Below are 11,456 nucleotides of genomic sequence, written 5' to 3'. Positions count from 1 at the left end.
TGAAGTTAGACTGCTGGATATTGACAGAGTGCTGGATATTGACAGTTATACTGCTGGATATTGACAGTTAGACTGCTGGATATTGACAGTTAGACTGCTGTATATTGAAGTTAGACTGCTGGATATTGAAGTTAGACTGCTGGATATTGACAGTTAGACTGCTGGATATTGACAGTTAGACTGCTGGATATTGACGGTTAGACTGCTGTATATTGACAGTTAGACTGCTGTATATTGAAGTTAGACTGCTGGATATTGACGGTTAGACTGCAGGATATTGACAGTTAGACTGCTGGATATTGACAGTTAGACTGCTGGATATTGGCAGTTAGACTGCTGGATATTGACAGTTATACTACTGGATATTGACAGTTAGACTGCTGGATATTGGCAGTTAGACTGCTGGATATTGACAGTTAGACTGCTGGATATTGACAGTTAGACTGCTTGATATTGACAGTTAGACTGCTGGATATTGACAGTTAGACTGCTGGATATTGACAGTTAGACTGCTGGATATTGGCAGTTAGACTGCTGCATATTGACAGTTAGACTGCTGGATATTGACAGTTAGACTGCTGGATATTGACAGTTGGACTGCTGGATATTGAAGTTAGACTGCAGGATATTGACAGTTATACTGCTGGATATTGACAGTTAGACTGCTGGATATTGACGGTTAGACTGCTGGATATTGAAGTTAGACTGCTGGATATTGACAGTTAGACTGCAGGATATTGGCAGTTAGACTGCTGGATATTGAAGTTAGACTGCTGGATATTGAAGTTAGACTGCTGGATATTGAAGTTAGACTGCTGGATATTGGCAGTTAGACTGCTGGGTATTGACAGTTAGACTACTGGATATTGACAGTTAGACTGCTGGATATTGAAGTTAGACTGCTGGATATTGACAGTTTGACTGCTGGATATTGAAGTTAGACTGCAGGATATTGACAGTTATACTGCTGGATATTGACAGTTAGACTGCTGTATATTGAAGTTAGACTGCTGGATATTGACAGTTGGACTGCTGGATATTGAAGTTAGACTGCAGGATATTGACAGTTATACTGCTGGATATTGACGGTTAGACTGCTGTATATTGGCAGTTAGACTGCTGGATATTGACAGTTACACTGCTGGATATTGACAGTTAGACTGCTGGATATTGAAGTTAGACTGCTGGATATTGACAGTTGGACTGCTGGATATTGAAGTTAGACTGCAGGATATTGACAGTTATACTGCTGGATATTGACAGTTAGACTGCTGGATATTGACGGTTAGACTGCTGTATATTGACAGTTAGACTGCTGGATATTGAAGTTAGACTGCTGGATATTGACAGAGTGCTGGATATTGACAGTTAGACTGCTGGATATTGACAGTTAGACTGCTGGATATTGACAGTTAGACTGCTGTATATTGAAGTTAGACTGCTGGATATTGAAGTTAGACTGCTGGATATTGAAGTTAGACTGCTGTATATTGAAGTTAGACTGCTGGATATTGACAGTTAGACTGCTGGATATTGACAGTTAGACTGCTGGATATTGACAGTTAGACTGCTGTATATTGACAGTTAGACTGCTGGATATTGAAGTTAGACTGCTGGATATTGACGTTAGACTGCTGTATATTGACAGTTATACTGCTGGATATTGACAGTTAGACTGCTGGATATTGACGGTTAGACTGATGTATATTGACAGTTAGACTGCTGGATATTGAAGTTAGACTGCTGGATATTGACAGTTAGACTGCTGGATATTGACAGTTAGACTGCTGGATATTGACGGTTAGACTGCTGTATATTGACAGTTAGACTGCTGTATATTGAAGTTAGACTGCTGGATATTGACGGTTAGACTGCAGGATATTGACAGTTAGACTGCTGGATATTGACAGTTAGACTGCTGGATATTGGCAGTTAGACTGCTGGATATTGACAGTTATACTACTGGATATTGACAGTTAGACTGCTGGATATTGGCAGTTAGACTGCTGGATATTGACAGTTAGACTGCTGGATATTGACAGTTAGACTGCTTGATATTGACAGTTAGACTGCTGGATATTGACAGTTAGACTGCTGGATATTGACAGTTAGACTGCTGGATATTGGCAGTTAGACTGCTGCATATTGACAGTTAGACTGCTGGATATTGACAGTTAGACTGCTGGATATTGACAGTTGGACTGCTGGATATTGAAGTTAGACTGCAGGATATTGACAGTTATACTGCTGGATATTGACAGTTAGACTGCTGGATATTGACGGTTAGACTGCTGGATATTGAAGTTAGACTGCTGGATATTGACAGTTAGACTGCAGGATATTGGCAGTTAGACTGCTGGATATTGAAGTTAGACTGCTGGATATTGAAGTTAGACTGCTGGATATTGAAGTTAGACTGCTGGATATTGGCAGTTAGACTGCTGGGTATTGACAGTTAGACTACTGGATATTGACAGTTAGACTGCTGGATATTGAAGTTAGACTGCTGGATATTGACAGTTTGACTGCTGGATATTGAAGTTAGACTGCAGGATATTGACAGTTATACTGCTGGATATTGACAGTTAGACTGCTGTATATTGAAGTTAGACTGCTGGATATTGACAGTTGGACTGCTGGATATTGAAGTTAGACTGCAGGATATTGACAGTTATACTGCTGGATATTGACGGTTAGACTGCTGTATATTGGCAGTTAGACTGCTGGATATTGGCAGTTAGACTGCTGGATATTGACAGTTAGACTGCTGGATATTGATAGTTAGACTGCTGGATATTGACAGTTAGACTGCTGGATATTGACAGTTAGACTGCTGGATATTGACAGTTAGACTGCTGGATACTGGCAGTTAGACTGCTGGATATTGACAGTTATACTGCTGGATATTGACAGTTAGACTGCTGGATATTGACAGTTGGACTGCTGGATATTGAAGTTAGACTGCAGGATATTGACAGTTAGACTGCTGGATATTGACAGTTAGACTGCTGGATATTGACGGTTAGACTGCTGTATATTGACAGTTAGACTGCTGGATATTGAAGTTAGACTGCTGGATATTGACAGTTAGACTGCAGGATATTGGCAGTTAGACTGCTGGATATTGAAGTTAGACTGCTGGATATTGAAGTTAGACTGCTGGATATTGGCAGTTAGACTGCTGGGTATTGACAGTTAGACTGCTGGATATTGACAGTTAGACTGCTGCATACTGAAGTTAGACTGCTGGATATTGACAGTTATACTGCTGGATATTGACAGTTAGACTGCTGGATATTGAAGTTAGACTGCTGGATATTGACAGTTGGACTGCTGGATATTGAAGTTAGACTGCAGGATATTGACAGTTATACTGCTGGATATTGACAGTTAGACTGCTGGATATTGACGGTTAGACTGCTGTATATTGACAGTTAGACTGCTGGATATTGAAGTTAGACTGCTGGATATTGACAGAGTGCTGGATATTGACAGTTAGACTGCTGGATATTGACAGTTAGACTGCTGGATATTGACAGTTAGACTGCTGTATATTGAAGTTAGACTGCTGGATATTGAAGTTAGACTGCTGGATATTGACAGTTAGACTGCTGTATATTGAAGTTAGACTGCTGGATATTGAAGTTAGACTGCTGGATATTGAAGTTAGACTGCTGTATATTGACAGTTAGACTGCTGGATATTGAAGTTAGACTGCTGGATATTGACAGTTAGACTGCTGGATATTGAAGTTAGACTGCTGGATATTGACAGTTAGACTGCTGGATATTGGCAGTTAGACTGCTGGATATTGACAGTTAGACTGCTGGATATTGACAGTTAGACTGCTGGATATTGACAGTTAGACTGCTGGATATTGGCAGTTAGACTGCTGGATATTGACAGTTAGACTGCTGGATATTGACAGTTAGACTGCTGGATATTGACAGTTAGACTGCTGGATATTGGCAGTTAGACTGCTGGATATTGACAGTTAGACTGCTGGATATTGACAGTTAGACTGCTGGATATTGACAGTTAGACTGCTGGATATTGACAGTTAGACTGCTGGATATTGACAGTTAGACTGCTGGATATTGGCAGTTAGACTGCTGGATATTGACAGTTAGACTGCTGGATATTGACAGTTAGACTGCTGGATATTGACAGTTGGACTGCTGGATATTGAAGTTAGACTGCAGGATATTGACAGTTATACTGCTGGATATTGACAGTTAGACTGCTGGATATTGACGGTTAGACTGCTGTATATTGACAGTTAGACTGCAGGATATTGGCAGTTAGACTGCTGGATATTGGCAGTTAGACTGCTGGATATTGAAGTTAGACTGCTGGATATTGAAGTTAGACTGCTGGATATTGACAGTTAGACTGCTGTATATTGACAGTTAGACTGCTGGATATTGAAGTTAGACTGCTGGATATTGACAGTTAGACTGCAGGATATTGGCAGTTAGACTGCTGGATATTGGCAGTTAGACTGCAGGATATTGAAGTTAGACTGCTGGATATTGAAGTTAGACTGCTGGATATTGAAGTTAGACTGCTGGATATTGGCAGTTAGACTGCTGGGTATTGACAGTTAGACTGCTGGATATTGACAGTTAGACTGCTGCATACTGAAGTTAGACTGCAGGATATTGACAGTTATACTGCTGGATATTGACAGTTAGACTGCTGGATATTGAAGTTAGACTGCTGGATATTGACAGTTGGACTGCTGGATATTGAAGTTAGACTGCAGGATATTGACAGTTATACTGCTGGATATTGACAGTTAGACTGCTGGATATTGACGGTTAGACTGCTGTATATTGACAGTTAGACTGCTGGATATTGAAGTTAGACTGCTGGATATTGACAGAGTGCTGGATATTGAAGTTAGACTGCTGGATATTGACAGTTAGACTGCTGTATATTGAAGTTAGACTGCTGGATATTGAAGTTAGACTGCTGGATATTGACAGTTAGACTGCTGGATATTGAAGTTAGACTGCTGGATATTGACAGTTAGACTGCTGGATATTGACAGTTAGACTGCTGTATATTGAAGTTAGACTGCTGGATATTGACAGTTAGACTGCTGGATATTGACAGTTAGACTCCTCGATATTGACAGTTAGACTGCTGGATATTGACAGTTAGACTGCTGGATATTGACAGTTGGACTGCTGGATATTGAAGTTAGACTGCAGGATATTGACAGTTATACTGCTGGATATTGACAGTTAGACTGCTGGATATTGACAGTTAGACTGCTGGATATTGGCATTTATACTGCTGGATATTGACAGTTAGACTGCTGGATATTGACAGTTAGACTGCTGGATATTGGCAGTTAGACTGCTGGATATTGAAGTTAGACTGCTGGATATTGAAGTTAGACTGCTGGATATTGACAGTTAGACTGCTGGATATTGAAGTTAGACTGCTGGATATTGACAGAGTGCTGGATATTGACAGTTAAACTGCTGGATATTGGTAGTTAGACTGCTGGATATTGACAGTTAGACTGCTGGATATTGACAGTTAGACTGCTGGATATTGACAGTTAGACTGCTGGATATTGGCAGTTAGACTGCTGGATATTGACAGTTAGACTGCTGGATATTGACAGTTAGACTGCTGGATATTGACAGTTAGACTGCTGGATATTGACAGTTAGACTGCTGGATATTGACAGTTAGACTGCTGGATATTGGCAGTTAGACTGCTGGATATTGACAGTTAGACTGCTGGATATTGACAGTTAGACTGCTGGATATTGACAGTTGGACTGCTGGATATTGAAGTTAGACTGCAGGATATTGACAGTTATACTGCTGGATATTGACAGTTAGACTGCTGGATATTGACGGTTAGACTGCTGTATATTGACAGTTAGACTGCAGGATATTGGCAGTTAGACTGCTGGATATTGGCAGTTAGACTGCTGGATATTGAAGTTAGACTGCTGGATATTGAAGTTAGACTGCTGGATATTGACAGTTAGACTGCTGTATATTGACAGTTAGACTGCTGGATATTGAAGTTAGACTGCTGGATATTGACAGTTAGACTGCAGGATATTGGCAGTTAGACTGCTGGATATTGGCAGTTAGACTGCAGGATATTGAAGTTAGACTGCTGGATATTGAAGTTAGACTGCTGGATATTGAAGTTAGACTGCTGGATATTGGCAGTTAGACTGCTGGGTATTGACAGTTAGACTGCTGGATATTGACAGTTAGACTGCTGCATACTGAAGTTAGACTGCAGGATATTGACAGTTATACTGCTGGATATTGACAGTTAGACTGCTGGATATTGAAGTTAGACTGCTGGATATTGACAGTTGGACTGCTGGATATTGAAGTTAGACTGCAGGATATTGACAGTTATACTGCTGGATATTGACAGTTAGACTGCTGGATATTGACGGTTAGACTGCTGTATATTGACAGTTAGACTGCTGGATATTGAAGTTAGACTGCTGGATATTGACAGAGTGCTGGATATTGAAGTTAGACTGCTGGATATTGACAGTTAGACTGCTGTATATTGAAGTTAGACTGCTGGATATTGAAGTTAGACTGCTGGATATTGACAGTTAGACTGCTGGATATTGAAGTTAGACTGCTGGATATTGACAGTTAGACTGCTGGATATTGACAGTTAGACTGCTGTATATTGAAGTTAGACTGCTGGATATTGACAGTTAGACTGCTGGATATTGACAGTTAGACTCCTCGATATTGACAGTTAGACTGCTGGATATTGACAGTTAGACTGCTGGATATTGACAGTTGGACTGCTGGATATTGAAGTTAGACTGCAGGATATTGACAGTTATACTGCTGGATATTGACAGTTAGACTGCTGGATATTGACAGTTAGACTGCTGGATATTGGCAGTTAGACTGCTGGATATTGAAGTTAGACTGCTGGATATTGAAGTTAGACTGCTGGATATTGACAGTTAGACTGCTGGATATTGAAGTTAGACTGCTGGATATTGACAGAGTGCTGGATATTGACAGTTAAACTGCTGGATATTGGTAGTTAGACTGCTGGATATTGACAGTTAGACTGCTGGATATTGAAGTTAGACTGCTGGATATTGACAGAGTGCTGGATATTGACAGTTAGACTGCTGGATATTGGCAGTTAGACTGCTGGATATTGACAGTTAGACTGCTGGATATTGACAGTTAGACTGCTGGATATTGACAGTTAGACTGCTGGATATTGACATTTAGACAGCTGCATATTGACAGTTAGACTGCTGGATATTGAAGTTAGACTGCTGGATATTGGCAGTTATACTGCTGGATATTGACAGTTAGACTGCTGGATATTGACGGTTAGACTGCTGTATATTGACAGTTATACTGCTGGATATTGACAGTTAGACTGCTGGATATTGACAGTTAGACTGCTGGATATTGACGGTTAGACTGCTGTATATTGACAGTTAGACTGCTGGATATTGAAGTTAGACTGCTGGATATTGACAGTTAGACTGCTGGATATTGACAGTTAGACTGCTGGATATTGACGGTTAGACTGCTGTATATTGACAGTTAGACTGCTGGATATTGAAGTTAGACTGCTGGATATTGACGGTTAGACTGCAGGATATTGACAGTTAGACTGCTGGATATTGACAGTTAGACTGCTGGATATTGGCAGTTAGACTGCTGGATATTGACAGTTATACTACTGGATATTGACAGTTAGACTGCTGGATATTGGCAGTTAGACTGCAGGATATTGACAGTTATACTGCTGGATATTGACAGTTAGACTGCTGGATATTGAAGTTAGACTGCTGGATATTGACAGTTGGACTGCTGGATATTGAAGTTAGACTGCAGGATATTGACAGTTATACTGCTGGATATTGACAGTTAGACTGCTGGATATTGACGGTTAGACTGCTGTATATTGACAGTTAGACTGCTGGATATTGAAGTTAGACTGCTGGATATTGACAGAGTGCTGGATATTGACAGTTAGACTGCTGGATATTGACAGTTAGACTGCTGGATATTGACAGTTAGACTGCTGTATATTGAAGTTAGACTGCTGGATATTGAAGTTAGACTGCTGGATATTGAAGTTAGACTGCTGTATATTGAAGTTAGACTGCTGGATATTGACAGTTAGACTGCTGGATATTGACAGTTAGACTGCTGGATATTGACGGTTAGACTGCTGTATATTGACAGTTAGACTGCTGGATATTGAAGTTAGACTGCTGGATATTGACGGTTAGACTGCTGTATATTGACAGTTATACTGCTGGATATTGACAGTTAGACTGCTGGATATTGACGGTTAGACTGATGTATATTGACAGTTAGACTGCTGGATATTGAAGTTAGACTGCTGGATATTGACAGTTAGACTGCTGGATATTGACAGTTAGACTGCTGGATATTGACGGTTAGACTGCTGTATATTGACAGTTAGACTGCTGTATATTGAAGTTAGACTGCTGGATATTGACAGTTAGACTGCAGGATATTGACAGTTAGACTGCTGGATATTGACAGTTAGACTGCTGGATATTGGCAGTTAGACTGCTGGATATTGACAGTTATACTACTGGATATTGACAGTTATACTACTGGATATTGACAGTTAGACTGCTGGATATTGGCAGTTAGACTGCTGGATATTGACAGTTAGACTGCTGGATATTGACAGTTAGACTGCTTGATATTGACAGTTAGACTGCTGGATATTGACAGTTAGACTGCTGGATATTGACAGTTAGACTGCTGGATATTGGCAGTTAGACTGCTGGATATTGACAGTTAGACTGCTGGATATTGACAGTTAGACTGCTGGATATTGACAGTTGGACTGCTGGATATTGAAGTTAGACTGCAGGATATTGACAGTTATACTGCTGGATATTGACAGTTAGACTGCTGGATATTGACGGTTAGACTGCTGGATATTGAAGTTAGACTGCTGGATATTGACAGTTAGACTGCAGGATATTGGCAGTTAGACTGCTGGATATTGAAGTTAGACTGCTGGATATTGAAGTTAGACTGCTGGATATTGAAGTTAGACTGCTGGATATTGGCAGTTAGACTGCTGGGTATTGACAGTTAGACTACTGGATATTGACAGTTAGACTGCTGGATATTGAAGTTAGACTGCTGGATATTGACAGTTTGACTGCTGGATATTGAAGTTAGACTGCAGGATGTTGACAGTTATACTGCTGGATATTGACAGTTAGACTGCTGTATATTGAAGTTAGACTGCTGGATATTGACAGTTGGACTGCTGGATATTGAAGTTAGACTGCAGGATATTGACAGTTATACTGCTGGATATTGACGGTTAGACTGCTGTATATTGGCAGTTAGACTGCTGGATATTGGCAGTTAGACTGCTGGATATTGACAGTTAGACTGCTGGATATTGATAGTTAGACTGCTGGATATTGACAGTTAGACTGCTGGATATTGACAGTTAGACTGCTGGATATTGACAGTTAGACTGCTGGATACTGGCAGTTAGACTGCTGGATATTGACAGTTAGACTGCTGGATATTGACAGTTAGACTGCTGGATATTGACAGTTGGACTGCTGGATATTGAAGTTAGACTGCAGGATATTGACAGTTAGACTGCTGGATATTGACAGTTAGACTGCTGGATATTGACGGTTAGACTGCTGTATATTGACAGTTAGACTGCTGGATATTGAAGTTAGACTGCTGGATATTGACAGTTAGACTGCAGGATATTGGCAGTTAGACTGCTGGATATTGAAGTTAGACTGCTGGATATTGAAGTTAGACTGCTGGATATTGGCAGTTAGACTGCTGGGTATTGACAGTTAGACTGCTGGATATTGACAGTTAGACTGCTGCATACTGAAGTTAGACTGCTGGATATTGACAGTTATACTGCTGGATATTGACAGTTAGACTGCTGGATATTGAAGTTAGACTGCTGGATATTGACAGTTGGACTGCTGGATATTGAAGTTAGACTGCAGGATATTGACAGTTATACTGCTGGATATTGACAGTTAGACTGCTGGATATTGACGGTTAGACTGCTGTATATTGACAGTTAGACTCCTGGATATTGAAGTTAGACTGCTGGATATTGACAGAGTGCTGGATATTGACAGTTAGACTGCTGGATATTGACAGTTAGACTGCTGGATATTGACAGTTAGACTGCTGTATATTGAAGTTAGACTGCTGGATATTGAAGTTAGACTGCTGGATATTGACAGTTAGACTGCTGTATATTGAAGTTAGACTGCTGGATATTGAAGTTAGACTGCTGGATATTGAAGTTAGACTGCTGTATATTGACAGTTAGACTGCTGGATATTGAAGTTAGACTGCTGGATATTGACAGTTAGACTGCTGGATATTGAAGTTAGACTGCTGGATATTGACAGTTAGACTGCTGGATATTGGCAGTTAGACTGCTGGATATTGACAGTTAGACTGCTGGATATTGACAGTTAGACTGCTGGATATTGGCAGTTAGACTGCTGGATATTGAAGTTAGACTGCTGGATATTGAAGTTAGACTGCTGGATATTGACAGTTAGACTGCTGGATATTGAAGTTAGACTGCTGGATATTGACAGAGTGCTGGATATTGACAGTTAGACTGCTGGATATTGGCAGTTAGACTGCTGGATATTGACAGTTAGACTGCTGGATATTGACAGTTAGACTGCTGGATATTGACAGTTAGACTGCTGGATATTGACATTTAGACAGCTGCATATTGACAGTTAGACTGCTGGATATTGAAGTTAGACTGCTGGATATTGAAGTTAGACTGCAGGATATTTACAGTTAGACTGCTGGATATTGAAGTTAGACTGCTGGATATTGGCAGTTAGACTGCTGGATATTGACGGTTAGACTGCTGTATATTGACAGTTAGACTGCTGGATATTGAAGTTAGACTGCTGGATATTGACAGTTAGACTGCTGGATATTGACAGTTAGACTGCTGGATATTGACGGTTAGACTGCTGGATATTGAAGTTAGACTGCTGGATATTGGCAGTTAGACTGCTGGATATTGACGGTTAGACTGCAGGATATTGACAGTTAGACTGCTGGATATTGACAGTTAGACTGCTGGATATTGAAGTTAGACTGCTGGATATTGACAGAGTGCTGGATATTGAAGTTAGACTGCAGGATATTGACAGTTAGACTGCTGGATATTGGCAGTTAGACTGCTGGATATTGACAGTTAGACTGCTGGATATTGGCAGTTAGACTGCTGGATATTGACAGTTAGACTGCTGGATATTGACAGTTAGACTGCTGGATATTGACAGTTAGACTGCTGGATATTGACAGTTGGACTGCTGGATATTGAAGTTAGACTGCAGGATATTGACAGTTATACTGCTGGATATTGACAGTTAGACTGCTGGATATTGA

This window comes from Oncorhynchus keta, unplaced genomic scaffold (assembly GCF_023373465.1).
Source record: "Oncorhynchus keta strain PuntledgeMale-10-30-2019 unplaced genomic scaffold, Oket_V2 Un_contig_6081_pilon_pilon, whole genome shotgun sequence".
Lineage (NCBI taxonomy): Eukaryota > Metazoa > Chordata > Actinopteri > Salmoniformes > Salmonidae > Oncorhynchus > Oncorhynchus keta.
This window is presented reverse-complemented; position numbering follows the sequence as displayed.